This window comes from Dermacentor albipictus, chromosome 1 (genome assembly GCF_038994185.2).
Source record: "Dermacentor albipictus isolate Rhodes 1998 colony chromosome 1, USDA_Dalb.pri_finalv2, whole genome shotgun sequence".
Classification (NCBI taxonomy): domain Eukaryota; kingdom Metazoa; phylum Arthropoda; class Arachnida; order Ixodida; family Ixodidae; genus Dermacentor; species Dermacentor albipictus.
In genome coordinates, this window is record NC_091821.1 from 130771745 (window position 1) to 130787246 (window position 15502).

Genomic DNA, 15502 nt, shown 5'->3' on the forward strand with positions numbered 1-15502 from the left:
TCCTCAATATTCCCGTTGTGGCATCAATCCCGTTGTGGCATCAAATAACAAAGAGCTTCCCCTAGAATTGTTGCAGATATTTTCTTTGGCAATTTCCTGCTTGAAAGTTCTGTGTGTTCCAAGTGCTGATTTCGTCTGCATCCTTATTTTGCACTGGCCCCTCTCTGTTTCTTTAACCTTTTCCTTAAGTGATGATTCTTGACTCTCCTTTCCAAATCCATCTTGCCACTTCATACCTATTGTAATTCCACAGTGCCCTATTTTTCATCACAGCTGCATTCCTGCTACCTTTAGTTGTGACATATTTTTCATGTTCCGTTAGGTACTCTGCCCTATTGTTTATCCACACGCCAAGATATTTGTACTTGCCCACTACCTCCAGCGTAACCTCCTGCATCCCATGCTCGCCACCCCCATTATGATTAAAAATCATGACTGCCGATTTTTCGTTACCCGACTTAAAACCTAATTTATATCCCTCTTTACCGCAGATGTCCATCAAGCCCTGTAAATCTTCCTTGTTGTCAGCCGTAAGTACTATATCATCCCCCTACATCAGTTCTGGTAACAACTGTTCAATCCCTTCTCCTTGCTTGAAAAAGAAAGGTTGAAGCCAAGTCCGTTCCTCTCTCATTTGGTCTCTAACCCTTGTAGATACAACATGAAACACAAAGGTGACAGAGGGCACCCTTGCCTAAGCCCTTCCTGTATCGCTATAGGCTCAGATACGGTTTTTCCCCATTTTATAAGCACCTTGTTACTTTTCTAGATATCATTTAAAAGATGAATTACTCCATCTTCCACATCTAATGTGCCCAGTATGTCCCACAAATTCTCTTGGATTACACTGTCATAAGCTCCATTTATAACCAGAAATGCCAGCCATAGGGGCCTGTTTTCTATTGCTGCTACTTCAATACATTGTGTCAATCAGAATAGAGTGGCCTCTAACCTCTTTTGTTTCCGGGACCCAGTTTCTAGTTCCCCCAGCACTTCCTCACTCTCCACCCATGCCTGCAGTCGGTCCTTTATAATCTGCATCACCACCCTGTAAACCACTGGAATCGCTGTTATGGGACGGTAGTTGTTTATGTCGGCTTTGTCCCCCTTTCCCTTATATATAATGCTCATCCTGCTTAGTTTCCACCCTTTGGGGGCTTTACCATCTGTTATCGTTTTTTTTCCACTATTTCTGTTCTTGTTTGCTTAGATTTTGGGCGCAATGTCTATATTAACGTAATTGAGATGCCATCAGGACCTGTTGATGTGCTACGAGGAACCCTCTTCTCTGCCCTTTCCCACTGTCGTTCAAGTGGAGCCACTGCACTAATTGGTCTATCTTCATCTTAAAAAAAATACATGCAACATTTCTTTATTCTCTAAATTTTTCTGTCATCATTGTTCTTATATGTTCCGTTGCCTCATCCCTAGCCAAACACCTTGAGCTGTAACTATAAGCCTCTGCTCTTGTTATAGGCTAGTCTTATTACTCAAGGCGTTGATATTTTTTCAAAATTTGTTAGCTGCTTTTCTATCCTTTTTTGTTTACTTGTGATAATCATTGGGTCCCCTTTCTTCTAATCTTCTCATTTACCTCTCCAACCACAGACAACCTAATTAACTTCAAGGTGATTAAGTCACAAGGCAGATGAACATGCCGCTGTACTAAACAGGAAAGTTGGGAAAGATACATAAGTAGCATCAATTATCATACGGACAAATGAAAAGCCTGGAACTGGGTGAACAAAATAAAAGGCCGTGAAACTCATCCTCTACCATTAGTGAATACACAAGTAGACACTCTTGAGGACCAGGCTGATTGTCTAGGAGCACATTTCGAGTACGCCTCCAGTACATCCAATTACACAGATACATTTGTAAAATACCAGCAACAAGCAGAGAGACTGGCTCTGGATCGGAAAAGCACATCCATTGTAGTATACTATCGTCCATTTAGCATGGCAGTATTCCAGGCCTCACTAAATTGTTGTAACAAGTCCACTCCAGGAAGTGACAGAATAATGTATGAAATTATCAAACACTTGCACCCTGGAACACACAGACCACTGCCACTCTTTAACTCCATGTTTTCTGCTCTCTACATTCCATCTGCCTGGAAAGAAACAATCATAATTCCTATTCTCAAAGAGGGCAAGGACCCTTCCTCACCCAGTAGTTATAGGCCAATAGCTCTGACAAGTTGTCTATGAAAACTCTGAGAAAATGATTAACCGGTGCCTCATCCCTTTTCTTGAATGCAACAGAATACTCCATCCCTTGCAGTGCGGTTTTAGGGAAGGTAGATCCACAACGGATCACCTTGCCTGCATCGAGACAAATATCCACGATGCCTTTGTGCACAAACAGCTTTTCTTGTCAGTATTTTTAGATATGGAGAAAGCATACGACACAATTTGGCGCTTTGAAATCCTTTGTGATCTGTCTGGAGTGGGAGTTCGAGACAACTTACTGAATGTGATTCAGAGTTACCTCTCCTATTACTTGTTTCATGTTAGAGGTTGTAACATTCTGTCTTGTCCTTTTATGCAGGAGGTTGGGGTTCCACTAGGTGGTGTACTGAGCTGCACTCTTTTTATTGTCAAAATGAACTCTCTGCACACTGTCATACCATGTACAATGTTTTATGCTGTATATGTGGATGGCAATCAGATATGTTACAAATCATGTAATCTAAGTATCTGCAAGTGACACGTACAGCTTGCTTTAAATAAATTGCCTAAGTGGGCGGACGAGGACGGTTTTAACTAAAACCTCAAAAGATACGTGCGTCCACTTCTTTGAAAAGAGGTATACTGCCGGACCCTGTAATAGATTTTAACGGAGAACGACTATATGCGAGCCGTAAACACAAATTTTTAGGTATAATTTTAGAGTGCAAGTTAACTTTTGTCCTGCAACTGAAGTACCATCTTAAAGCAAAGCGTCTCAAGGCTATGAATCTGCTGCAGCTCTTGTCACACACATCCTGGGGAAGCGACAAAAGATGCCTTATAAGCTTGTACAAAAGATTTAATATTATCAGGTCTTGACTATGGAGCAATAGTCTATAATTCTGCAAGGCGTAGTGCGATCCTATCCACCACTTAGGCATCTGCCTTGCTACAGGCACCTTCAAGACTAGTCCTGTGCAAAGCCTATGCGTCGAATCTAACTAATAGTCTCTGTACTCCCAAAGGACATATTTAAGCTTTTCCTATGCCTTGAAGGTAAAATCGGCCGTAAATCATCCATGTCATTCAATTCTTCACAACTTTTCCATGGCCAGGCTCTTTTGTAACCGCCCAGCCACTAGGCCTCCTCTGTCCCTCCGATTGGAAGCACTGTCAGAAGAAATGGGCATCCCCATTCTACAGAATGTCCTAATGGCTCCTACTAGGCTTCAACTGTCTTGGGAATGGCAGACCATACAATATGACATCTCTTTCGTAGAAATATCAAAACGAGCACCTGGGGCACATACATTTACATTCGCATTTTCTTGAACTTTGGGAGAAGTATTTGTGTATTGAATTTTATGCGGACGCTTCCAAATAATTTACTGGTGTTACTTACGCAGCTCTGGGACTCTATTTTTCAACGTGTGGTGCACTAAATCCGCATGCATGTATTTTTACAGTGGAAGCATATGCAATCCTCTCGGCAGTTAAACTCGTAAAGCAAATGAACATTACAAGAACAGTCGTGTCCACAGGCTTATTGAGTGTCGCTAGAGCTCTAGTGAGTCTGCAAAAGCACAAGAATTTAATTTATAATTAACTGTACAGCTTGCTATGCTCAGCTTACAAGGACCATCAAGTTGTCATAGTATGCTGGGTACCTGGCCATAGAAGCATTAAAGGCAGCATAGCTGCAGATGAAAGTGCCACGTCAGTAGCTTTTGAATGTACAAACACAAACATAGCCATCCTTGCCACAGACCTAAAGCCTTTCTTACACCATGAGTTGTGGAAATCTTGGCAGAGGCAGTGGTATAATGAAGTGTCAAATAAGCTACATATGATCAAACCAAGAATTGGGAAATGGATATCTCAGAAAACAACAAGACACAAGAAAGTGCTTCTTTGCAGGCTAAGGATTGGACATACCTATGGAACGCAGTCTTACCTCTTTACAGAAAGTGATCCTCCGCTACGTGATAGGTGTTGCGACATTCTTACAGTCCTCCATGTTTTTATTGAATGTGCTGAAATAGAAGCACAGTGTAAAAAGTACTTTTATCCAGCATATCGGGAGCACATCCCTCTTCACCCAGCATTCTTTCAGCATTCTCTGATTTTAGAACAGTCTTAAAGTTTTTAGCAGACGTAAGCACCGTAAAAGTTGTCTGGCCAGGCTATTTGTAGCGCAGCCTCGCCTTGCAGGCTGCAGCTGCACTGCAAACATTTTCACTGCACGTGCCTCTCAGCCCTTGGCCTCAAGAACCCTCTTGAGGCACTAGTGCTTTTGCATGCTTTCTATTATATCATCTCTTCATAACTGAACATTGCTATTCATAGCCCACATCATGAGTCACTGTCATTATTTTGATAATCATCTATTTTATGCAATTTACAGCAACTTGCTTTAGGCCTCTTTACAGCCACATATCTACTATTTGCAATTGACTGTTCATGCCATTCCTAATACATTGTTATAACCCATCACCATATGTCATAGCACTCTTTGGCTGTAGCTGGCCCTTGCACCATTAAACACTACACATCATCATTGTCTAATCTTCTCATCGATCAAATCGGATGCTTCCTTTCTACAGTTTAAGAAGCTATCCCATTTACTGTCTACATCAGTTTCTTGGTCACCCCTCTGTTTGGAATATCTGTGTTCCCTAGAGGCTTCTTGACGTTTCTCTGTGGCCTTCCTAACTTCCTCATCCTACCAGCTATTGGGTTTCCCTTTGGGCCCAACTTGTACCTCAGCAAGCTCTAGCTGAAATAGTCATGTTATGTTTGCGTATGTTCATTCTGTTTTAGAATCCCCAGAAATTACTTCCTCGATTCGTTGGGTTGCTATTTCGAGTAGCTTTTCTGAGTAAAAAATCCCACCTGGTTGTTCATCTTGCTTCCTTCTTACTTTCGTTTCTCTTCTAAGGTCAGCTTGATAAGTTTGTGATCACTAGCCTATCATACAGCCTATGTGACATTAGTGCATAATCTATCGTCAACTGCAGGCTCCCTACATCCCATGTTATGTGCCCTTCACACTTCTCAGTACTGTTACATACAACTAAGTCATGCCTTTCACACATACCTAGCAGCATGTTGACTGTTGAATCTTTGTACCTTTCCATATATTAAATGTGTGCATTCATGTCTCCTAGTATAATTATCTCGCACCCACCTCCTAGCTCATTAATGTCATTTGTTATGCATTCTCCCACTTTTTTCCTTGACATTTGTTCCTGTCCACAGGTACACAAAGCCAAGGAGCGTCTGCTCCCCTGCCACTTTCCCTTTTAGCCATAAATGTTCCTTACATACCTGTTTTACCCTTTGCCAATCCATAACTTTATGAATGAATGCCTCAATGCCACCCCCCTTTCTGCTCCCCTCTGTTCTATTCTAATATTCACATGCATAGTCAGGATTACAGGGTGGTTACTCCATGTTCCTAAGATGTCTCCATAAACCCGTATACCATCAGTTCCTCCTGCCTTAGCCGCTCTTCTATTTCCTCTCGCTTCAGCCCATTCCTACCAGCTTGCATGTTAATATACCCTATGTCTGAATTAACTTGGTACTGGTGCTTATGTCTATTTCTTCTCCTTCAGGCTCTACGTTTCTAGAGCCTTGGTGCCTCTCCTGGTGCATCTTTGTTTACACCGGTGGCCTCGGGGTTCCCTCCCAAAAAGCCGTTGCTTTGTGGCTCATCCTATTATCTGCCCTCTTGCCCGTTGCACCACTGTAGTGAATGCCATCCTGTGCAAAAGGCCTGGGAGCAGGGCTCGTACATGTCCCCAGTTTGCCTCCATTACGCCGTACACAAGTCGTCAATTCAGACCCCTAATGACACGATTAGCGTCAAATCGTTCGCCTACAGCCTGCGATTGCGGTTCTCTGGTTCGCGCTAGCTGGCCCTCCACCAGCAACTGTCGCGCGGCAACGAGTCCACTCCCGCTCCATCTCGTCCCGGCCCACCCGAAGCCTGCTGCGCTACATCGTCGTAGCGTTGTGGAGCCCCCGTGCTGGCGCCAGCTGCATTTCTACGGCCTCTAGGTGTCCCTAGCTTCCTGCCTGTCTCTTCGTTATCATAAATTTGTCTCTGCCAGAGACTCCGCGCTGCCTCGCCCCTCCACCTGACGCTGCTCCGAACCGGGATTACGCGCCGCCTGCGCCGATATAGACTACACCCGATCTTCCGGCTCGCCCACTTTTCCCGTTCATCTTTAAAGGTACACTAAAGGCAAATACTAAGCCACGCTAAAGTTATAGATTAGTGCTCGAGAATCTGTACGGCGTCAATATTATCGCGAACAGAGCCTTAATAATCTAGAAATTGAGGTAAATGCACAACATCATTAGAAACTCCCCCGGGACATTCAAGCACTTACCCGATGACGAAAGCACTCCTGAGTTAAATTCTGTCACTAGCACTCACTTGCAAAAAAAGCATCATATTGTATTATGAATTGAAATAAATTGCTACTTCTCTAGTCCCATTTCATGTTTAGAAAAAAGAACTCATTGAAATTTCCATTGACAATGACGCGGGTGATCGAAAGGTTTCGTTTTCGCTCGTCTCTGCGCTGCCCACGATTTCGCATTTCAATACTTTCCTGATCGCGTAGTGCTGCGCTGGTTTTGCTGGCTCGCGAAACTCGCACAAACTTCTAGTAGCAGAGAATTAAATTTCCATGTGATGTCGCGGAATGCCCGAACGGTCTACGCCACTTGACCAAAAAGCAGTTGCAGCGGCGAATCCGCCGCTCTATCTTGGCTGGGTTACGTTGATAACTTCTAGCCACCATAGCTTGGTGCCGCCGTCTGTCGGGCGCCGTTTTACTCACCGACGCCAGCAAAGAGCGGTGATGGCGTATGCAACGTCACCACTCCCCCGGTTGGGTGGCGGGAGATTTGAATTTCGGAAAAGGTATTCGACCCTTCAAATGCAATTTTCTCGTAAACTAAGTCCTTTCTTGGCACGAAACAAGCGTTGCGATGTCTCTGGAATGGTATTTAAACAGTCCACGTCGACTTAGTATTTGCCTTTAGTGTCCCTTTAGGCTCGCCAACTACAAGCTCTAGCAGGTTGGCCTTAGCCCCCTCCCTGAAGCAACTCGCTGATTTGAGTTTCGAGCTCCATCCTCCGCTCTCGCTTCACCTTCAGTGCCCCTTTGAGCTGCTCAACAATAGCTTTCCATTTGCCTTTCATCCGCCACACAGCCCCCTTTAATCCCTCACACAGCCTGCAGGCGACGCTAGCCTTCTCGGCGTCGGCTAAAGTCGCCAAGATGACTATCTCCGTGTGAATTGGATAACTAGTAAAAACCGCGTTAAAATAAACTGTTTTTGATGCGGCTGCTGCTTGGGCCGCGCTCCCCCGCTTCGCTTCGAGCAAGCGCCATGTTTGGCGTGTAGACATCACACCACAACCATTTTGGGTCAGGCAATAAGAGATGAGCAGGTACGTGTATCGAAAAGTTGCGTACATTTTTTTCGAGACGTCCGCCCAGCCACCCGCAAGGCGCAACGGAGCACAACGGCTTGCGCACTGAGCGAGTTTGGTCAGAGGCTTTTCAGATACGTGGAGTCGGTTTGGATGCAAAAAGACGAGGCGTAGTGACGTTGACGGTGCGCTCACCGTCAACGCTGCGCTCAGTCGGCTCGGTGGCGCAGCCAGGACAGCGTGCTGTCTTCCGCTGCTGGCGTGGTCGTTGTGCGCACGCTAGCGTTGCTGCTGGGCTGCTTTGTGTACGCACTGGCCTTAGCGTAATGGAGAGTAAACTTTTAAGCTAACGTCATCTAATGTTTCACTGGGCGCTGACTACAGCCGTCGATCTTATCTCGTGCACCATCGAGGTGGGACGCCTCCGACGCCACTGACAGCGCTCATCAGGCCGGCCTTGTGAGACGCTTGGTAGCGGCTAAGGCGCTCTGCCTTGTGTCCAGCATCAGTTGCCTCACGTGCTGCATCTTGCCAACATGTAACACGCCCGTGTAGTTAGAACACCGTCCGAGGAATTCAAGCGCAACATTAAACCTTCATATTGCTTTGAATGATTTGATCTGGCTTCGAGCGAAACTGCTTGCTTTTTTTTAACCGCGTAGCAGTTGAACCTTTTGTTTCCGCCGTGGAGAGTTACCAGAAAACTCAGCCCAGCTGTGCGCCGCCTCACGTTGCCTAGCAACCACCTGCGCGAATGCGAAGCCACGTAACCTCCTCGCACCTCACGCGCTTAAGGCGGAGTCGTGACGTCACAGGCTCCGAACAGAAAAGCTCCGAACAGCCGGCGTGGCGACACCTCTCGCCTCCTCTACTCCTTGCGTATGTGCTGCCGCCATGGGAAGACCGAAGAATCCCCGAAGGAGAAGCGGCTTACCAGGAAGAGCGCCGTACTGCCAAGCGAGCAGCGATGCATCGCCGCCAAGCTGTTCCGTAACATGCGTTGAAGCTGCCTAAGAAGAGGCGACGCCGAGTCGAGGATCCCGAGTTTCAGTCCAGGGTACGCGAGAGTCGGCGCCTGAACGCTCGACGTCGCCGAGAAAGCGATCCCGCCCTGCGACTGCTCGAAAACTTCCAGCGTCGAGCCCGCCGAGACAACTTAGCAAAACCTAGCATAACCTCGCAAAACCTACAAGCAACTTAGGCAAGCCACGTAAAAGCTACGTGATCCCAAGCTCCGCTGTTACGCGCAGCTTGCACCACTAGTGCAAGCTGCGCACGTTTTTAAAATGAAACTTCGCGCTGGAATCTTCCTCGTTTTTTCGCACTTAACGTGGCCAAGTTTCACGACATTGTGTATAATTTCTGTTGCGAATTGCGTTAATTTGTGATACACTACGCTTTTTCTTATTAATTTTTTTTTATTCGTCGAACTGTTAGGGCGCACGTAAGTTGCGCTTTAGGGACTCTAATGCGAAAACTTCGCCCCAAAGCTGCGTAAAAAGTCGGCATGTTAAACATGCGTAAAATTAAGTGTTGACTGCGCAGTCTATGGCGCGGCACCGGTCGCCGTTTTCGCGGGGCAGTTTGTTCTAGAGAAACGAGATGGCGGTTTCGGCGGCGCGCGCCGCACGTCGCCTCAGCGAGAGCGCGCGAATACGAAACCATAACCGCTTCCACCTTGCTTCTGTGCGATAAGCTGTCGGAAATGCAACTGAGTTTTCTCCAACTCACTGTGCTCCAATCATGCCGGATTGAATCATGTGGATTGAAGACGTGTGCAGTAGTTGGCTGCAAAGATAGTGACTGGCATATTAAGGAATCGAATGAATCTGTGTAGCCAAGTGAGCGGACCGTTGCTGCAACTGTCCGTACGGCTTTCTTCGGGGATACAGAAATTTGCTCATCCAACAGCGTTGTATCGCTAACCTTCAAAGAAAGTGCTTCAGCGCCGGAACGTCGGCAAGATGGAGTGCCGTTCGTTAAACAATGACAAAGGGAGTAGTGCCACTTCCTGTCATAGCACGTTTCGCGCATAGTATCTACACACATCTACCCCAACTGGCACAAAATCTTACGCCCACTCTATCGCCAACGTATCAATAAGTGAATGGGCGCACACTTGAATATATGGACACCATATACGCATAATAAATGACGGACTACAACGATAGCGCATGAATGCTCGAAGCTGAACGTTTCGTGACTGTCTGCAAGAGTAAGGGAGTTACTAGCGATAATTCATCTGTGCTACAAGGTATTGCAATGTACAAAATGGCTACGTTTCAAGCCTTGCACGCAGCAATAACAAATCTATCGGAATGGAGCACACCCGCGAGCGTTTAGGCAGAAATAATCAGACGGTGACCGCACCAAGGAAATTGAGAAGCCGCTGCTTCAAAATATTTGCCAAATGTAGAACGAAGAGCAAAACACACTAATCCTGATTGAATTCATCAGCGGAAAGTTTGGATAGCTTGGAATATACATATTTAGCCTCGCTTTTAAAGCAAGGACCATATATACGCTGCTCGCGCCGTTTGGACATAGCTTAATAACCAGCTTCCAAAGAGCTTTTGCATTGTTCTCTGAAGCTGTGGCCAAAGCTTTGTGTTGTCCACCTAGTCACCGCTTAGATCTCTTCCGAAACAGGTTTGCTCAGCCGCACCGGCGTCATACTCACACATTGTAAACGCGGAGGCAACGGAGGCAGTTGAGGAAAGCAATGGCCGCTTCACCACGTGATCAAACATGGCAGCGCCCACGCGATTGCCGCGAAAAGGGTCAATAGCTATTATAGTTCACTGCAATTCAGTTTTGTGAATCGGTAGGAAATTTCATGGCATAAAGACGGGTCGTACACAAACCTCCCGACGAGTTTTGTTAGCATGTTCCTGTGTTACCTGTTGTCGCTGCTTAATCTGCGTCTATCCATTGCGCAGATTGTGGTACTAACGCCTGGATTTCTGTGGTCGTTGCGTCCGAAATAGCGTCTATACTCGTGTAATGGCCGCAGGTGTGTTTCCGAGATTTGGGGTGAAAATCGGCGGTGCGGTCATTACATGGGGATAGGCACATTATTTTTGTAAATATTATCGGTGGTACTTGCCTTTATTAGAGTGCGCTAGAATATAGCTCACTATACCTTTATTTAACTACAGTACTTGTTTATATTGGCTCTGGCTATTGTTGGCTATTCCCGTAGCGCGTCACCTGCCCGCTGGAATAAATGGTGACCCGCCGTGGTTGCTTAGTGGCGTTGGTGTTGCGCTGCTAAGCACAAGGTCGTGGGATCGAATCCTGGCCACGGCGGCCGAATTTCGATGGGGGTGAAATCCAAAAAGACCCATGTACTTAGATTCAGGCGCACGTCCGAATTTCCAGAGTAACTACTTCGGCGTGCCTCATAATCAGATCGTGACACGTAAAACCTCATAATTTAATTTCAATTTTCTGAAAAAATGGTGACGCCTCACACGCCACCTACGGCAACGTCTCGGAACCAGCTGCTAAATCTCGGAGGCTGTGCTCTTGCTATCTGGAGGCGCCGACAACTCGGCTAGGCCGCCCTGTTGCCACCGATTAAAAAAAAAGAAAGAAAAAAAACTTCGCAATACTCGCACCACACAACAGATAACATTGCCAACCTTCTAAAAAAATCAAGGGTGCAGCTTGCGCACGGGTGATTTTGTAATATATTTTTTGGAGGGGGGAAGGATTTTAAGGAGTTCTGCGTGCGGCATTTACACGGGTGCGGCCATTACACGAGTATATACGGTAAGCGGTCGGCGCAACTAGCGCAGTCAAGTTGCAGCTGTTCCGAGCTATGCTGCCGCTGCGACGATAAATGTAAAGGCTAAACCCCATGAGCGCGATTTTGTGCGCGACGGCTTCGAGCGGCGGATCGGGCCGTCGCTTGAACAGATTGCTCGGTCTTGTCGCGCGATCGCCCGGTTCTGCAAATCTAGAATTAGTCGCTCGTCGCCCGGAAGTGCTATGAGCGACTAGCCAATAGCGCGAAGCCGGAACTGGATGTACATAACTCATGTGCTTCCGATTGTCGCACGGAACGAGCAAACGATTGAATTTTTATACGTGCAAGGATAAGAACCTACTGGAAGACTTTCAGAAATATTTTATGCTGCTTTTTACAGTAAAACACATCAATTTAAGTTAATAAATCACGCGTCACGCTACTTTCGGCGCCTATATTGCTACCGGCGACACTGCGGAGACCTCGCTCGAAGTCATCGCTCGCATGGGGTACGACTTGTAGGCGACGAGCGAACGCGACAGCCATATCCATCGCGTCGCTTGTCGCTGTCGCGTGAAAGATCGCTTGCATGGGGGTTTATACTTAATGCTTGTTCGCTCATTTGCACAGTTTCGAAAGGCTGGTGCCTGCACGGACCGCAATCCGCCTTTTTCCATTTTCCTGTGCCGCCCTCTGCCGCACGCTGCTGGAAACGTTTTGGAAGGGTGCCGAGGCTTTCGCCGCTTGATTTGTGTACCTGCGCGCATGTTGAGTGCGTGTCAGCTGCGTATTTCGTGGATCGTGAATCGTTATTAATGGCTTCTCCGGTGCAGAATGTCGTTCCTGGAAGGCATGAAACACTCAATGACTACTGAATGAGCAGGCCTGAGTGCACTATTGTGCAAACAGTGCGGCCGATAAAGGCACGCTGAGTTCCCTCTGCTGACACGGCTGCCTTGGATTTTGTTGGCGCTGATTTCTGCACTTGGAGCTCGCTTTTTGTACTCTTTTTAAGCATTTAGACGTTTCGCATAATTAAGAAGTCTTTGAGCGCTACTTTCCGCGCCGGATCTATCAAAGCGGTGCACTTGTTTACATCGACATCTACAGACACAGACCATTGTTAGCGTCAAACATTCTGGAAACGGTGCATCGCTGATATGAAATAATGTCAAAACTGTGCAAAACAGACATATCCGCATATGTGCCGTGTTGTTCCACCCTGAGACAAGTCAATATGAGCTGCCGATCCACTTAAACAACGGCGACTGTGATCCAGATAACATATTACGGGCTGTTACAGCTTGCGCGTACCATGAAACATTATTAGAGAAAACTGTGGTGGCATAAATTAAGCGCTCATTTGTAGGCCGTGTTGTTTCGCGAAAACGCGTATACCATCACTAATACCGTTGGTGTAACTGAGCGAGACGTTTGTTTATGCTGCTGTATACCGTATGCACCGTCTCTTGTTTCCTGTTTGACGCAGAGGTAAACAGTACATCTCTGGAATTGAGAGATGTGTCAGCATAACACGTACAGATCCACCCATCTACGTAGCGAATGCGACCGGCAGCCTACGGTGACGTACAGATGTTGGCACAGCGATGTGTCGCCGCTTTCCGCTTATTGTGTACGCGTCGCGCGAAGTGTAGTTGATTTGAAATCGCCGAAGACAGAACATTACTGTAAAAGCAGTTTTCTTCGTCCTATCTGCTTACATTTCAGTTCAAGTCGGCCGGTAGCGGCTGCACGAACACGCCGGCGCCAGACTTAACCTTCGCTAAACAGGATCAACATTGGCTTAAACTTCATATGCACGGCTACAGAGGGTTGATGCTTGTGCGTTTCAACTTCGTAGGGATGTTGTGACTCACTCTGAGCGCGATTAATTATATATTCGATGTCCGATCGCGCAGGGTTCGGCCGAACGATAATCGGCTCACTGATTTTGTCGATGCCGTCGAGAAAAAAGCACGCCGCAGTGCGACAACCCGCGCCTGTCGGTTGCGTCGTTGTCGGCCTGGTATGATGAAAATGCTTTCAGTGACGCACTGTACTGAACAGTCGGTCAATCGGTGACGTGTGCGTCTTGTCGGTCTCGTATCGGCCCAGTGTTGCCGTGCCTTAAACGAGTACGTGAAGTCAGACACGCGCTGCCACCACCAGCAAGTCAGGACCGACGCTGCAACAAGAGTTCATCAGCAACGTGATCTTTTTAAGTGCCGCCCAAGTGTAACACACGGGTTTTTCGTTAAATTTGCTAGCCATCAATAAAAGACGCACCTTATAGAAGCTAAACAACCTCTACTGAACCGATGGAAGGCCCAGAGACTCAACCGTAGGCTGAGAAAGAAAATTGGCGAAACCAATCGAGCGATAGAAGAGCACTGCAAAACCCTCTCTAAGCGACAGTGGGATGAGGTTTGCAACTCTATAGATGGCCGAATGAGAAAAGGAGGAACCTGGAATCTACTGAAGCACCTACTAGACGACAGCAAAACAAAATCGAATCAACGCCACACGTTAAGTAAAATCCTGCACGTGGCACAGAATGACTCATCCAAGTCAGAAGTTATTGCACAGCTAGTGAATAGGTGCCTATCCATCGAGCACACGCACCAGCCACACCCACCTCGATTGGAATATACGGGAACAAGCAACCCAACATTAGATGCTGAGTTCACAGTAGGAGACGTCAGGGTGGCTTTAGACGACCTCAACGGAAGATCTGCCCCTGGTCCCGACAGGATAACAAACAAGAGGCTCCGCAATTTGGATGACGACTCCATAGAGTACTTGACACAACTAATTAATAACATCTGGAAGAGCGGTGACGTTCTTGGTGAATGGAAGACTGCCCACACCATTTTTATCCCAAAACCGGGCAAGTCTCCTGGCCTCGAGAATTTACGACCGATCTCACTCACATCGTGCGTGGGAAAGGTTGCTGAACATGCAATACTGAATCGATTATCTCGGTACCTGGAAGAGCACGATGTTTACCCCCTCACACCGTGATCGGCTTCAGACCTGTTCTATCTACGCAAGATGCCATACTCCTATTCAAGAATAAAATAATGAGCCACAATACTATGGACATGAGAGCATTACTGGGACTAGACATGGAGAAAGCCTTTGATAATATCCTCCATACTTTTATACTCAAAACAATTCCGAACCTCGGTCTGGGTAGTCACTTTCATCAATATGTGGAAGCCTTTCTCATTGGAAGGATGGCCACGCTCAAGGCTGGGGACTTAACATCACATACGATGAAGCTAGGTAACCGAGGCACACCCCAAGGAGCGGTCATCTCGCCCACTCTTTGCATATATCCATGGTAGGTCTCGCCAGAAGTCTCAGACGTCGAAGGCATAGAATACACCATTTACGCGGATGGCGTCACAGTATGGTGTACTGGAGGCAGCGACGGAGAAAGAGAACGAAGATTACAAAACGTCATTGAAGAATACCTCGTTCCGATGGGACTCCGGTGCTCACCCAAGAAATCGGAGCTCCTACTATACCGACCTAAGAAACGAGGCCACAAACCCAGTGGATGGCTTCCTCCTGGGGAGAAAGACATAACGCTCTATACCAGGAGCGGAAGCGCCATACCAAGGGTGAATTCCATCTGCGTCCTGGGCTTGGTGAAAGAAGCCAACGGGTCCAATACTTAGAATCAAATGATTCTAAGTATCGCTAAGAAAGTGGACAACGCAATCAGGCTCATCAAAAGAGTAATTAATCGCCGACATGGGCTTGGAGAAGGCAACGTCATCAGACTAGTTCACGCCTTTGTGCTGTGTCACTTCGCCTACGTAGCAGCCATGCACGAGTGGCGGAGAGCCGAAAGAGACAAACTTAGTGCATTGTTAAGGAAGGTAATCAAGGTAGCTCTTGGGTTACCTATGTACACAGAAACTGAAAGACACGTGCAACTAGGGCTGCACAATACACTGGAGGAAATAGCAGAGGCACAAGAAAGAGCTCGGTTCATTAGACAGTCCATCACGCGATCAGGAAGACACATTCTGGTATACCAATTACAGGGCTACATAACCATAGAGTAATTCCCAAAAATCTGTGGAAGAATATCACAGTCATGCCTGTTCCAAGGAATGT

The 15502-nt window shown here is 46.8% G+C and overlaps 1 protein-coding gene across 5 annotated transcripts in view; it reads left to right on the top strand.

Annotated features, from left to right (window-relative positions):
* Positions 1 to 15502, top strand: part of MYPT-75D (Myosin phosphatase targeting subunit 75D) — a 410236-nt gene that overhangs the window by 246747 nt on the left and 147987 nt on the right. For 2 of the 5 annotated variants that reach the window (XR_010562827.1, XR_010562829.2), the window contains one exon: positions 492 to 530. The exons of the other annotated variants lie outside the window; for them this stretch is intronic. The gene's annotated coding sequence lies outside the window, so the exon portion shown is untranslated. The remainder of the gene's footprint in view (positions 1 to 491; positions 531 to 15502) is intronic. 5 annotated transcript variants of the gene reach the window in all.